General features: G+C 47.0%; 1 protein-coding gene, 1 non-coding gene and 1 pseudogene across 3 annotated transcripts in view; 2 read left to right on the top strand and 1 right to left on the bottom strand.

The window, feature by feature from the left end:
• Nucleotides 1–13,589, top strand: part of ILF3 (interleukin enhancer binding factor 3) — a 47,645-nt gene extending 34,056 nt beyond the window's left edge. The window contains exon 21 of one of the 2 annotated variants that reach the window (XM_023746680.1): nucleotides 13,451–13,589. The gene's annotated coding sequence lies outside the window, so the exon portion shown is untranslated. Of the gene's footprint in view, nucleotides 1–455; nucleotides 2,397–13,450 lie in introns of those variants that run through there. The other variant, XM_023746679.1, reaches the window with a different exon arrangement.
• On the bottom strand, nucleotides 3,785–3,908 carry LOC111823839. Its single transcript, XR_002826952.1, has one exon. It is a non-coding gene; the product is annotated as a small nucleolar RNA SNORA16B/SNORA16A family (small nucleolar RNA).
• Nucleotides 11,596–14,902, top strand: LOC102433019 (annotated as a pseudogene).
• The last annotated feature ends 499 nt before the right edge of the window (nucleotides 14,903–15,401 follow it).

The following is a 15,401-nucleotide window of genomic DNA, read 5'->3' as shown; positions in this document are numbered from 1 at the left end:
ATGCTCCATGAATTCTGGATGTAGTGTAAGTGCAATTTGAAGTCACCATGGATTAAGTTTGGTACATAGAACCTAATTTGAAAAAGCCTGGTTGAAATTTGACTGAGGCACCCCCAGATGGAACCATCTATGTTGGGGTGGCGCTCTGTGGCACCCCTACCGAGAAATTCACAGCGCGCACAGGTGGGCTTCTTTGCAGTGGGTTTCTCTGGAGCACTGTTCTCAATCGCAGGCAGTTTTGTAGTGCTTGGGAGACATTGTCACATAGTGGTTAGAAGCCAATGCTGCAGAACAGTCTACACTTACACATCAGTGTGGAGGTGGAGGAACCCTCCCCCGAGCAGCCCTTCTCACCTCTGGGGGTGGCCTGTCTGGGAAGAGCCCTGTGGGCAGACAGGGCCTGGACTGCCCTCTGCAGGGACCCCTGTCGACTTGCTGCCTCTTCACCCTCTCAGACCCTGGCACTGTTCACAGCCTAAGCTCTTTGTCCTCCCATGCTTGTTAACCATGGCTACTGGGAGAAGTGCAACCCATTCTTGATGCAGGATCACTCAGCCGAGGCAGAAACTCCAGTGTGCCTTCAAAGGATGAAGACTTGCTTTCTTGGAGAGGTGATAAAAGGTATTCTGCACTAAAAAAGAAAACATTGGAAAATGTTTGCCCTCTGCTGCAGCAGAGGAGGTCCTAGATACCAAGTGATCCAGGTCGGGGAGAGGGGCCCTGTGAAATCCATTCAAGAGGTGGCCAACAGTGTGAACATTTTGGTCAGCCTGAGGTGCCTAAAGTATGTGTACAAGAGGCTTGAGGGTGGATATCCACCCCAGCTCCTCTCCCAGACGTGTGCAGGGGCTGGGAAAAGACCCATGTGACATCATTGGGACCTTGTGTTTGTGATGACAGGATACAGGCTTTGAACAGAGTCTACATCACTCAGAAATCCTAAGGGAGGAACCCCTTGGCCCCAACTGCCAAATGCCTTCGAACTCTGGACCTTTCTTGTCAACACAGGTCTCCTCACATCAGTTTCCCAGAGACCACTACCATATTCCAATGTATGAATATGAGTCTATGTCTCAGATCTTCCTCTTTGTTACAAAGACACAAATCATTGGAATTAGGGCCCACTCTAGTCCAGGATGATGATATTTCAAGATCCTTATATCTACAGAGACCCTGTAACTACAGTCAGTCACATTCACAGGCATCAATGGTTAGGATGTGGACATATCTTTTGGGAGACACTTTTCAGCCCACAATAGGGTTGGATGAAGGTTTCACTCACTGGGCTGCTGGCACAACCCTGGGAGCTTCAGCTACAGCCAGGATCACCATGGTCAGGTCTGGACAACACTGAGCCAGCAGCAGCATTGCAACAGTGGTGGGTATCTGTCCTGAGGGGACAGCTCATGAGTCTAGATCCCTTGGCACCTTAGTGCTACTTGGGGACCTCATTGGTGCTGATAGCCCGGTGATGCCTGAGGCCAACTGCAATATCCCAGCCCTCAGGACCTGCTATTCCAGGAGGCTGGGCTCAGGAAGATGTGAACCCACCTTGAGCGTGAAGGCCTTGCTGGGGCATCACCCACTCAAAGCTGACCAAGGCCTTCCCAGGCCTGTTACCCTCCAAGCCCAGGAAGCCAGCCTAGAGAAGGCCCTCACTGAGCTGCTGCTCCAACTCATCAGCCAGGGCCATAGTGGGCAACAGAGCTGGCCTATGGGGGAGATGCTTTGACCCATATATTGCTGGAGGACAGTGTCATCTTTCAGTCACCAGCAAAGATCACCAGGAACATGAGCAGGAAGGACCAGCTACCCACATGCTTACTCAGCGAGTTGGTCAGACGGTGCTTGGTGAATAGGCTGGGGGGTGTCAGTGCTCTGGGACTGGACACAACACTCCAGAGGGCTCAGGAAAGGAGACCAAACCACTGGTGGGACAGATAGACACGGGCATGGTGGGCCAATGTGTTTTCAGGGGGGGCGGGGAGGCAGGCCCTTTCCAGAATTTTGGACTGATGGCACGGGGGTTAGTGGGGATTGGTGACTTGGGACCAAAGGGGACCTCTGAGTAGTAATAGGATACAGATCCAGGATTCTACCTCTCTAGATTGGCAGTCACTGGGCCTCATGTCCCTCTGGGCTAGGTTCCAGTCTGACCTGGAAGTTACCACCTAGCTGCCCAACTACCCTGGCAGAGCATTCGTCTCCCTTAGCCTGTTGACCATTCTTGTGTGGTCAGCAGGGCCTGCTCTGCCCCTGAGGCCTGGCCCTGTACAGCTGGGCTGTCAGCTGAGATTCAGTCTGTGTGCTCTTTGCTGCAAGCCTTTTTGGCCCAGATGCTTATTCTAACCCATTCCAGAATAAATGGAAACTTCCTGTGTTCATTGTTTGATTCACTCAGCATGTGTTTATGAGATGTTGGTTTATGTATCACTCCTGCACTGGGTACTGGAACTTTGGTAGCAGAGTTGGTCCCTGCCCTCATGGTGCTTCTAGGCACCAAGAGGACCCTGTTCCATATGGGCAGGAAGGGTCAGGGAAGGCTTTTGTGTTTCAAGTGAGACAGGATGCTTGAACTGAGATCAGGGGTGTGTTGGGGAGGGAAAGAGAAAGCTATGCCATGCAGAGGCAACAAAATTTCAGTTGGAGCCGAACTCAGGTGGGTGAAGCTTTTTGATTGCAAAAAGATAGAAATGTTGCTAGGTTAGGGAGGGGCACCCAGTGCAAAGCCTTGACAGCCAGCCAGAGGAATTCTAACCTTTATCCTGACAATAATTGAGAGCTATGGAAGGATTCTGAACTGGGAAGACCCCAGGTTAAGTCAAGCTTCAGAGCAGTCCTTTTGACTTGGGCAGAGAATAGGTGTGTGGGAGAGGTGAGAATGAGGGCAACAGACCAGGAATGAGGCTCGAGTTCTGGAACATCCAAGCTGTGAGGTTCAGGGGGACTTAGTTGGCAGAGTCCACTGGACTTGGTAAAGGAAGAGCTCACAGACCCAAGATAGGTTAAAACAATGTCCCAGACCAGCAGAATGGCCTGGCAAGGGGCATTGCCTTGCCTCAGGATATAGGGAAGGGAGGAGCCCAGGCTCCCAGTTCTTCCCCTCACTGTGGGGGGAGGGGGACATAAGCAGGAATGGCGAGGACGTGGCCACGAGGTCATTACCCAAAGGTCCCAAGTCCTGTTCCTGGTCTTCCCATTGTCTCCCAAGAAGCCGACACCTAAACTGAGCCTCTTGGCAGCTGGGCTTGGGGAGGGGGCAGGGAAAAATATCAGTTGTGCCCCCGACCCCCAGATGGATAAACCTGGGACCCCTATTTCAACGTTAGAGGTATCTGAAAAGCCCACTTCAGAGTTCAGGGATTCCCCGTTCCGTGTCCAGAAATCCAACTCCTGCACTTATGTGTCCTGGGACATCAAAGTACCAGCTTCTTAAGGCCAACCACCTAGTACCCAATTTGAGGGACTCCTCGGGGAAGATATTGGGGGAACTGAGCGCCCCTATAATCCTGATTATGCATCTGTGATGATGCGTGGGCCTCCTCTTGGGCGCAAAAACCGGCCATAGCCCCACTTCTGCAAACACACGCCTAGACCCGCCTGGTACACACCACCCGCCTCTTCCATGCCCAATCAACAGCCCCAGTCCCAATAGAAGCCTTTCACAGGCCCTGCCCAGTGACGCCCCCTCTGTGTCATCACAAGCAATTTTAATAGGACCTTTTCTAGGCCCCGCCCTGCCACTTTCCCATAGGGTGCTCACAGTGCGCCGCCTCTTTTTTTGAACTGTTTTCCTGAAATGTTGCAGATCAGTTATGGACAGAACAGCGACCAAGGAAAACTCCCTCTGTACTCCTTTTGACCGCAGTAGCTATATGGACGCAGCTGCAGCTTCCAAAAGGGCCATGAGCGCAGCTTCTAATAGGGCGCCTTCGTGCGCTCCACCCCGATCTAGGCCGCTTCCCTGGTCTCCAAGCAACGTGCAGGCGCTGTCCAGCGTGCTGAAGTCTCCTTCCCAGCACTTCCTCAAGGGGAGACCTCAGGGCGCCCCTAGCCCTCCCCACTAAATGGCACAGAAACCTCGATGCCACTGAACCTCGGTTACACCCCACTTCCACACCCTACTTTACCTCTTGGTGATAGAAAGAGATCGCCTCGCTCCACATCCCACCCTTCTAGCTCAGATGAAAGCCAAAGTTCTCAAAGCAAACTAGAGGACTTGGGGGACCTCTCTTTTGACCTCCAGCTCCTCATCTTCTGCTCCTTCCCTCATTCCCTCCAGCCACACTGACCTACCCCATGCGCCACAAACAATCCAGGCACATTCCCACCTCGGGGGCTTTGCTCATTATTTCCACTGCATGAATGCTCTTAGTTCCCATCATGGCTCCTTTCTCGTGTCTTTCAGGCCGTAACTCAAATGTCACCGTTTCAGTGAGTCTGATCCTGACCATTCTAGTTTTTATTTTAAGAAAAATTTTTAAAATATATTTTATTGATTTTTTACAGAGAGGAAGGGAGAGGGATAGAGAGTTAGAAACATCAATGAGAGAGAAACATCAATCAGCTTCCTCCTGCACACTCCCTACTGGGGATGTGCCTGCAACCAAGGTACATGCCTTGACCGGAATCAAACCTGGAATGCTTCAGTCCGCAGGCTGACGCTCTATCCACTGAGCCAAACCAGTTAGGGCTTAAGAAATTTTTAAAATTATTTTTTATTGCCTAGCTGGTTTGCTGAGTGGTTGGAGCATCGGCCTGCGAACTGAAGGGTCCCAGATTTGATTCTGGTTAAGGGTACTTGCCTGGATTGTAGGCTTGATCCCCAGTAGGGGGCAGGCAGGAAGCAACCAATCAGTGATTCTCATCGTTGATGTTTCTATTTCTCCCTCTCCCTCTCTGAAATCAATAAATATATATATTTTAAAAATTTTTTTATTGATTTCAGAGAGGGAGGGAGGGAGAGATAGAAACATCAATGATGAGAGCGAATCATTGATTGGCTGCCTCCTGCACACCCCCCACTGGGGATTGAGCCCCAAACTCAGGCATGTGCCCTGACCGGGAATTGGTTCATGGGTCAATGTTCAACCACTGAGCCATGCTGGTCAGGCCAACCCTATTTAAATTCACCTTCCAACTCCTCTCCTTCCCTGCTCTCTATTCTTCAGCACTCCTCACCACATAAGACAGGATATGCATTAATAATTTTTTTGCTTGTCCCTTCTGGGCATGGATAATCCTATCTAATAAAGAGGGAATATGCTAATTGACCCTCACACCATTGTAAAGATGGCACCCACAGCCAGTAAGGAGGAAATATGCTAATTGACTGCCCCACCCTCAAAGATGGCAGCGCCCACAGCCAATAGGGAGGGAATATGCTAATTGACTGCCACGTTCTCAAAGATGACGGCGCCCAGTCCCCTCAGCTCCACAGAGGCAGCAGGCAGCCACGCACATGCCTCCGGAGTCCCCCAGTCCCCTCAGCCCTTAGCCACCCAGGGCCGCCCGAGGCTCAGGTAACCAGGGCCGCCCGAGGCTTGTGCTGCCAGCAGTGGCAGCATATTTCCGAACCATGACTTCCTGGTTCATAGGTCGATGCTCAACCATTGAGCAATACCAGCTGGGTCAGAGCACGAATTTTTGTCTGCTTGTTCACTGCTATGCTGCCAGCAGTGAGAACAGTGTCTGACACAGAGTGGGTGCTCCATAATATTTATTGCATATATATTCGTGCACATATTTGGGCATTTACTGTGTGCCAAGCCCTACTTACTTCATAATGACCCCTCTGCCCCTCCTCCTTTCTTAAACCTCATCCAAGGATATTTTCCCATTGATTTTTAGAGAGAGTGGAAGGGAGGGGGAAAGACAGAAAGAGAGAATCATCAATGAGAGAGACACATCAATTGGTCACCTCTCACACGTTCCCCAACCAGGGCTAAGGGTCAAGCCTGCAACCAAGGTACATGGACCGTGACTGGAATCGAAACCAAGACCCTTCAATCTGCAAAGCAACACTCTATCTACTGAGCAAAACTGGCCAGGGCTCTGTCCCCATTTAAAGATTAAGAAACAAACTCAGAGAATGGCAATCACCAGACTAAAGTCCCCTGACTTCTAAGTGTCAGACCCTGAATCCTCCCTCTCAGGTTTTCCTGGCTGTATCCTTTCCACCCTTCTCTGTCCTACAATTCCTAATACTGCCTTCTCCTACAGAAAAAGAAGTTGTATAAGAGGTTGACTTCACAGGGCTCACACAGGACTCGATTTCAATTCCTGTTCCTTAATTATTGGCCATGTGACCATGAGCAAGCCAGTAAATTACTCTGCCTCATTTTCTTCATTCATAAAATGGGTATGAAAGTAATACCCACCTCATTGTACTCAGAAGGTCAAAAGATGCAATGACAGGGTAGAGCGTAGCAGACACCTGGCACACACAAACACCTACTTCATTAGTGTTGGCTGTTAATCATCATTGTATTATTATTATTTGTATGAACTAAAACTAACTTGAAAATTAGTAAAATGAGACCAACAAAGCTATAGGAAGACAGGATTTCAAGAAGGTAGGAGTGGCCCTGGCCAGTGTAGCTCAGTTGGTTGGGCTTTTTCCCGTGCACAAAAGGTTGCCAGTTTGATTCCTGGTCAGGGTGTATGCTGGGTTTCAGGCTCCATCCCTGGTAGGGGGTGTGCAGGAGGCAGCTATCTCACATCAAGGCTTCTCTCATTCCCTCCCTTTCTAAAAATCAAGTTTAAAATATTTTTTTAAAAAGGTGGGAATGAAGAATAGATTCCAAACCTCACTGGGAACCCAAACCTCACTGAGAATAAGGGAAATGCACATTAAGAATTACATGAAGCCCTAACTGGTTTGGCTTAGTGGATAGAGCATCGGCCTGCGAACTGAAAAGGGTCCCAGGTTCGATTCCGGTCAAGGGCATGTACCTTGGTTGTGGGCACATCCCCAGTAGGAGGTGTGCAGGAGGCAGCTGATCGATGTTTCTCTCTCATCGATGTTTCTAACTTGCTATCCCTCTCCCTTCCTCTCTGTAAAAAATCAATAAAATATATTTTTTAAAAAAAGAATTACATGAAGCCATGGCTGGTGTTGTTAAGTGATTAGAGCACCCACCCGCAGACCAAAGTGTCTTGGGTTCAACTCCTGGTTCAACTCCATCCCCCTTCTCCCTCCAACCAGGAAGTCATGGTTCGGAAATATGCTGCCACTGCTGGCAGCACAAGCCTCGGGCGGACCTGGTTACCTGAGCCTCGGGCGGCCCTGGGTGGCTAAGGGCTGAGGGGACTGGGGGACTCCGGAGGCATGTGCGTGGCTGCCTGCTGCCTCTGTGGAGCTGAGGGGACTGGGCGCCGCCATCTTTGAGAACGTGGCAGTCAATTAGCATATTCCCTCCTTATTGGCTGTGGGCGCTGCCATCTTTGAGGGTGGGGCAGTCAATTAGCATATTCCCTCCTCAAGGGCACATACCTGGGTAGTAGTGTGCTCCCCATCCCTGTGTGGTGTGTGTGGGCCAGGGGCCACCAGTCAATGTCTCTCACTCTCTCTCCTTCCTTCTCCCTCTATCCCTCCCTTCCACTCTATGCAAAGCAATGGAACAAATATCCTCAGGAGAGGATTAACAACAACAACAAATGACATGGAGTTACCACAGTTCTGTCAAGAAAGCAGTTGAAATTGTGTTGGAGAGGCTGTGGGGAAATAAGCACATCCATCCACTACAGGCTGGTGCAGGTGCAAATGTCAGAACCTGATAGAGGACATTTGATGGGATTTTATAACATTACTAATGGCCCAGTGCATGGATTCGTGCACATTGAAAGGGAATTAGAAGAAATATTTTAATATTGCTATTCGTCCTTTCTCTATAATAGAAGTGTCAACCAAATTCACGATCGACAATGACAGATTGAAACATGCATGCAATTGGCACCAGCAAGAGCTTTATATGTATCATGCACGCAAGAATCAACTTAGCCTTTTACATATATAGAATAAACTTAATTAGACCTGCTTTCTGATGTAGCTAAACTTTTTCCAGCCCAGTGAAGCACTCCAACTTCTTTTTCAGGTAATTGTCAGCAACACAGCAGTAAATTTCAACACAAAGCAGATTATTAAACTGCAACAGTGTTTGACTATATTCTGTGCAGTGAGAAAACCTGAAGTCATTTTCAAGTTCCACCATTTCTTCTTTTCAGTTGGGTCAAGTTTCTAAGCTTTCTAAATCTCCGTTTTCTGGCTAATGAAAAGAAAATAGGATTCCACTGATTCTCCTATCTCCGTGGTCAGCAAACTGCGGCTCGCGAGCCACATGCGGTTCTTTGGCCCCTTGAGTGTGGCTCTTCCTAAGCCTTAGGAGTACCCTACTTAAGTTATAACAATGTACTTACCTATATAGTTTAAGTTTAAAAAATCTGGCTCTCAAAAGAAATTTCAATCGTTGTACTGTTGATATTTGGCTCTGTTGACTAATGAGTTTGCTGACCACTGTCCTATCTAGCTACTCCAGGATTTCTCTGAGGATTAAATGAGATGATGTTAGCCTGCAAAGGTGATTACAAAAGTGTGATTGGAACCATACTGGTTTATGTGTCACCCCTTTTATTATGTATCCTATATAATAAAAGCTGCAGCAAAACTAAAAGGGGGAATTGTAGCTGGTCAAGTGGAATGAAGTTAACTAGAAGAGGACATTCTGCCAGGAAAAGGCGGGAGCCTGCAAGCGGGCCACATCAGAACAAAGTCTTGCAAGCAAGACTTATTGTTCAGGGGCAGAACTTTCCTTGAGGTGATAAATAGTCCATGAGGGCATGGAAAGTACAAGGGAGGGTACACAGCTGCTGGTTGAGCGGGTCTTTGAACAATACTGGAAATTAATAGTTTAATGTATAACTTAGCTCAGATGATCTCATAAGCATGCCTGTTAATCATTGTTACTTGCTGTACTCCATTGTTCTTTGCTGTACTCCCCAAATAAAAGCCATGTGAGCTTTGGGGGCTTTGCTACTTGCCTGACTAGCGGTAGCCCTCTGCTTCTCTAAACTTAATCCTGCACGCCAAGCTCATCTCAGTGTCACCGTTCACAAAGAACATCAACAGAAGAGGCGCGGGAAAACACTTCACAGACATTTGTTTAACGTGTGAAATGTTTCCACCTGGCTATAAAACAAGTCATGTTCCTGTGCTGAAGAAACTACAAGACTAGTCATGGCTAGGGAGAGAAAGCCTGGCGTTGCTATGTGACGTCATTACCTGGCACCCACAGTGACTGTTTCAGGGCTAGGCTGGGCTGTGGGTCGCATTTTGTGCCACGGAGTCTTGGCAGCATTGGCTGCATTTTGGTGGGCTGTCGCTCTGGGGTGGTTTGGGGGGCCTTTGTCCCACTTGGGGGAAGCCAAGTGTTGCTTTGTGGGTGCCAGTTCTAAGGTGCCCTTTCTCTGTGCGCATAACAGCAGCTCCTGTGTTGAGTATCTGCCCCTTGGTGGTCAGTGCACGTCATAGCGACAGGTCGAACAGTCGGACACTTAGCATATTAGCCTTTTATATATAGAGATAATCTTTGACCCAGTCATTGAGCTGATGGAAATTTTTCCTAAAAATGTAATTGCTGCCCTAGCTGGTTTGGCTCAGTGGATAGAGTGTCGGATGGGGACTAAAAGGTCCTGGGTTCAATTACGGCCAAGGGCACATGCCTGGGTTGTGGGCTCAATCCCCAGTAGGGGGTGTTCAGGAGGCAACCAATCAATGATATTCTCTCATCATTGATATTTGTATCTCTCTCTCCCTCTTCCTCTCTGAAATCAATAAAAAAATATATTAAAAAAAGATTTTTTTAATATATTTTTTTATTGATTTTTTACAGAGAGGAAGAGAGAGGAATAAAGAGTTAGAAACATCAATGAGAGAGAAACATCGATCAGCTGCCTCCTGCACACCCCCTACTGGGGATGTGCCCACAACCAAGGTACATGCCCTTGACCAGAATCGAACCTGGGACCCTTGAGTCTGCAGGCCGACGCTCTAAAAAAAGAAAACACAAAGATCCCTTTTTTAAAAAAAATGTAATTGCTGCCTAGCTAGTTTGGCTCAGTGGATAGAGTGTCAGCCTGTGGACTGAAGCACCCAGGTTCAATTCCAGTCAAGGGCACATGCCCAGGTTTCAGGATCATCAGTGATTCTCATCATTGATGTTTCTATCTCTCTCCCTTCCTCTCTGAAATAAATTTAAAATATCCTATATAATAAAAGCTGAATATGCAAATTGTCCCCTCAACCGTGATTTCAACCGCTCACTATGACATGCGCTGACCACCAGGGAGTAGCCCCAAACATGGCTGGCATTGGAGACTTGCTACGACCTCTCTCTGGCTACCTGGAAGTGGGGGTGATGGGGACGGAGTTACAATGAGAATGCGGGGTGTCCCCAGAGCTCGCTCTCACTCCCCCTGCTACCCTCCCCTGGGACGCCAGGGCTCATGAGCCCACCCCGCACCCACGCGGCCTCTTCCAGGTGAGCCAGGCCACAGCCCCTGGGACAGCAGGGGCCCGTTGGTTGGGGTCCCCGTGGGTTCGCCCAGGAGCTGGTCTGCAAGACAGGCCTGGATAGAGTGCACTGCCGCTTCTGTGCAGCACCACTGGGCAGCCAAGAGGCCCACGCTGCCCCCCTGGCTCACAGCATCCAGCCATGCTCAGCGCATCTTCACGTGGAGACTCGAGCGCCATGACTCAGGCGGAGGGGGGTGCACAGGGCCCAGAGGTCAGCTGGGACCTGTCCTTCCACGCCAGACACTCGTGCTTCAATTGCCAGCCAGGCCTAGGGACCTGGGCCTGGTGGTCAGCGCATGTCATAGTGAGCGGTCGAACTCCCGAGGGAACAATTTGCAAATTAGCCTTTTATTATATAGGATAATATTTGACCCAGTCATTGAGCTGATGGAAATTCCTCCTAAAGATATAATTGCTGCCGTGGCCGGTTTGGCTCAGTGGATAGAGCGTTGGCCTGAGGACTGGAGGATCCTGGGTTCGATTCCGGTCAAGGGCATGTACCTTGGTTGCGGGCACATCCCCAGTGGGGGGTGTGCAGGAGGCAGCTGATCGATGTTTCTCTCTCATCGATGTTTCTAACTCTCTGTCTCTCTCCCTTCCTCTCTGTAAAAAATCAATAAAATATATTTTTAAAAAAAGATATAATTGCTGCCCTAGCCGGTTTGGCTCAGTGGATAGAGTGTCAGCCTGTGGACTGAAGGACCCCAGGTTCAATTCCGGTCAAGAGCATATGCCCAGGTTTCGGGCTCATCAATGGTTCTCTCATCATTGATGTTTCTATCTCTCTCTCCCTCTCCCTTCCTCTCTGAAATAAATAAAAATATATTTAAATATATATATATATATTTGCTGTCATGTGAAACTACTTAAATACAAGATTATTTATTGCAGCCTAGTTTATAGAAGCGAAAGATTACCCATAACTCGAGAATCAACAGGAGACCCCTTAAGTGAGTGATGGTCTATCCGTCCTTTGGGATATGAGGCAACTGTTAAGAGCAAGGAGACTGTGTACTGACAGGATGGTCTCCAAAGTACAGACCAAAAGCAAGGTGCAACCTACCAGTGTAATTAGCAAGCCTTTTGTGTAAAAAAGAGGTAAGTAGTCAGCTTCCTATTTGCTTCTATTTGCATGAAGAAATGCTGGAAAGACAGGAATGTAATAAAACATGTTACTAGGAAAGGCTGAGATGGAAAGTGGGTGGGTGCGGAATGAGGTGGGAGGGAGTTTGCCTTTTACACTTTCTGGATGTTTAATACATTTGAAACTTTGAAATATTACACATGAAGAAAAGTGCCTAAAACATAAAAGTGCAGTTCAATGAAGACTCTAGTAGTTACAACCTCCAAAGACTCTATTGTATTTTTGTGGAAGAGATATATGTGTGTGTGTATATACACAAAACACTAAACTAAAAATGAAGTGCTCACCTCTGGCCAGTGTAGCTCAGTTGGGTGGGCGTTGTCCCTTGCACCTAAAGGTTGCTGAATCAATTCCTGGTCAGGGAACATGCCCTGGTTGCGGGCTCAATCCCTGGTAGGGGGTTTGCAGGAGGCAACCCATGGGTATTCCACTCTTACATCGATGTTTCTCTTTCTGTCTCCTTCTCCCTTCCTCTCTCTCTAAAAATTAATTTCTTATGTGCTCAGCAACTTGGCCAGGTTGAATTCTGCTGCCAAATCACCTAAACTGAGTAATGAAAGGTGTTGGTAAATGGCAACAACATCTGAAAAGATGTTCAAGCCCTAGCTGGTTTGTCTCAGTGGTTAGAGCGTCTGCCTGCGGAACAAAAGGTCCCGGGTTCGATTCCAGTCAAGAGCACATGCCCGGATTGTGGGCTCGATCCCCAGTAGGGGCTGTGCAGGAGACAGCCAATCAATGATTCTCTCTCATCATTGATGTTTCTATCTCTCTCCCTCTCCCTTCCTCTCTGAAATCAATAAAAATATATTAAAAAATAAATAATAAAATAAAATAAAAATGAAAAGATGTTCAATCTCAGTAGGAATCATGGAAATGCAAATCAAAACCCCAATGAGATGCCATTTCACACAAACCTGATTGTCAAAATGTAAGAGTTTCTGGCTCTGGCCTGGTAGCTAAGTTGGTTAGAGCATCGTCCCCTATACGCCGAGGTTGCACATATAAGAATCAACCATGAATGGATAAAGAAGAGGGACAACAAATTCATGTTTCTCTCTCTAAGAAAATCCATAATTTTTTTTAAGTTCTGAAAATACAAGAGTCTGAAAGCACGTGACACAAGGGAGCTCCTACACTGCTTGTGTGGGTGTCAGTTGGTGTAATTGCTTGAAAATAAGTGGTCCTGCCTTGTAATGTTGACTCTCCAAGCATTCTAGGGTCCCGGAATTCTGTTCCTAGAATTTTTGCAGCAGTATAGGAGATGTGTACACAAATGCTCACAGCAACACTGTTTACAATGATAAAGACAAACAAACTAAAAAAAAACAAACATTGAAAAGTCCACAAGTCTATTGACTGGAGAATGAATAAGTACACTTTAGTATATTTATACCAATACATACGGTACATTGATTTGCAGAAGAAACGAATGAACCACAACAACATAAAACATGAATGTATCTTAAAAACACAATTGTACAGAACATAAAGCAAGTCACAGGGACTAGGTGTGGTATAATATAATTTTATTAGTGTAATAAATGTTGGGGGACAACCAGAAGTTTCTCCCATAGCTCCTTTTTGCTACTGAATTTTAAAAAAACTATTATGAAACTTATATTGGAGTAAGTCATAGGTTTTGAAATGTTTGGACAAATCCACGAATTCGTGCACTGGGCCGCTAGTATATACATATTTAACCATGTGGTAATATGTTATCTCTTTTTAAATAGGGCGCTGTGTGCAGGCTGCTGGCTGCTTGCTCTGTGGCAGAGGCTGCTCATCTCAGGCACCAAGAATGGCTACAACAGCGGGAGCATGTTGCTCCCTTCACCCTCGAATACTGAGTCTTCTTCAAAAATGAAAACAGACACTATATCTCTCCATTTCATGATAGTCTAATTTATGCAGATAAGGATGTGTTCCACACAGTAGTTGAAGTACCTCGCTGGTCTAACACAAAAATGGAGATTGCTACAAAAGACCCTTCAAACCCAATTAAACAAGATGTGAAAAAGGGGAAACTGTTATTTTGCAGATCTGTCCCCTTGTAAAGGATATATCTGGAACTCTGGTGCCATCCTTCAGACTCGGCAAGACCCAGGACACAGGGACAAACACACTGGCTGTAATGGTAGCCATGACCCAACTGACGCCTGTGGAACGGGAAGCAAGGTGTGTGCAAGCGGGGAAGTGATCAGGGTGAAAGGTCTGAGCATATTGGCTGTGATCAATGAACGGGAAACTGATGGGAGAGTGATTGCCATTAATGTGGATGGTCCTGATGCAGCAAATTATAATGATGTTAAAGATGTCCAGGGGCTGAAACCTGGCTACCCAGAAGCTACTGTGGACTGGTTTCAAAGGTATAAGATTCCTGATGAAAATCAGAGGACGTTTTCTTTCCAGGCAGAACTTAAAGATAAGAACTTTAGCCCTAACCGGTTTGGCTCAGTGGATAGAGCGTTGGCCTGCAGACTTAAAGGTCCCAGGTTCGATTCCGGTCAAGGGCATGTACCTTGGTTGCGGGCACATCCCCAGTGGGGGTTGTGCAGGATGCAGCTGATCGATGTTTCTAACTCTCTATCCCTCTCCCTTCCTCTCTGTAAAAAATCAATAAAATGTATTTTTTAAAAAAAGATAAGAACTTTGCAACTGATATTATTAAAAGCACTCATGGCCATTGGAGAGAATAAGTGACAAAGAAAATGGAATGAAAAAGGAATTAGCTGCATGCATACCAGTGTCTGAGAGTCCCTTCACCTGTCATCCTGATGCTGCCAAAGCCATTGTGAATGCTTTATGCTTTACCTCCGCCCTGTGGCCATGTGAATCTGCCTGCAGAACACCAAACAGATGTAGATCAGTGGTTCCATAACCAGAAAAACTAAGGAAATTTCTTTGGAATACAAGCTGATATGCAAAAGTAGTGGTTTTCAAAACTTTAACTTTATGGAACTAATCTAATTAACAAAGCAAATTCTGCTGTGACCAATCCAATATATTTAGTGTGATATCCATATAAAAGCATGTTCAGTCCTGGCCATTAGAGCATTGGCCTGAGCACCGAAGTGTCTCGGGTTTATTCCCAAAGGCATACACCTGGGTTGCAGATTTGATCACAGGCCCTGGTCGAGCTTGTACAGGAGGCAACCAATCAATTTGTCTCTCGTACATCGATGTTTCTCTCTCTCTCTCCCCCCCCCTTCTTCCCTCCCTCCAACTCTCTCTAAAAAATCAACAGAAAAAATATCCTTGGGTGAAGATTAACAACAACAAAGCATTTTTCTTTCTTAAAAAAATATTTTATTGATTTTTTACAGAGAGGAAGAAGAGGAATAGAGAGAAACATTGATCAGCTGCCTCCCACACACCCCCTACCCCTACTGGGATGTGCCCGCAACCAAGGTACATGCCTTTGACCAGAATCAAACCCGGGACCCTTCAGTCCACAGGCCCACGCTCTATCCACTGAGCCAAACCAGTCAGGGCCAAAGCACTTTTCTTATCTCAACTAAGATAACTTTTAACACATGTTTAAATACCAAGGCAGTTATTGGAATTGGGAAGTCATTTGTGAATAAATGTGCAAGATATTGGATGTATATGTTTACTATGTGTTAGTAAATAAAATTATTTTGCTGCCCAGTCAGCGTGGCTCAGTGGTTAAGTGTCGACCTATGA

The sequence above is a fragment of the Myotis lucifugus genome, unplaced genomic scaffold, assembly GCF_000147115.1.
Source record: "Myotis lucifugus unplaced genomic scaffold, Myoluc2.0 scaffold_719, whole genome shotgun sequence".
In the NCBI taxonomy this organism is placed as follows: domain Eukaryota; kingdom Metazoa; phylum Chordata; class Mammalia; order Chiroptera; family Vespertilionidae; genus Myotis; species Myotis lucifugus.
This window is presented reverse-complemented; position numbering and strand designations above follow the sequence as displayed.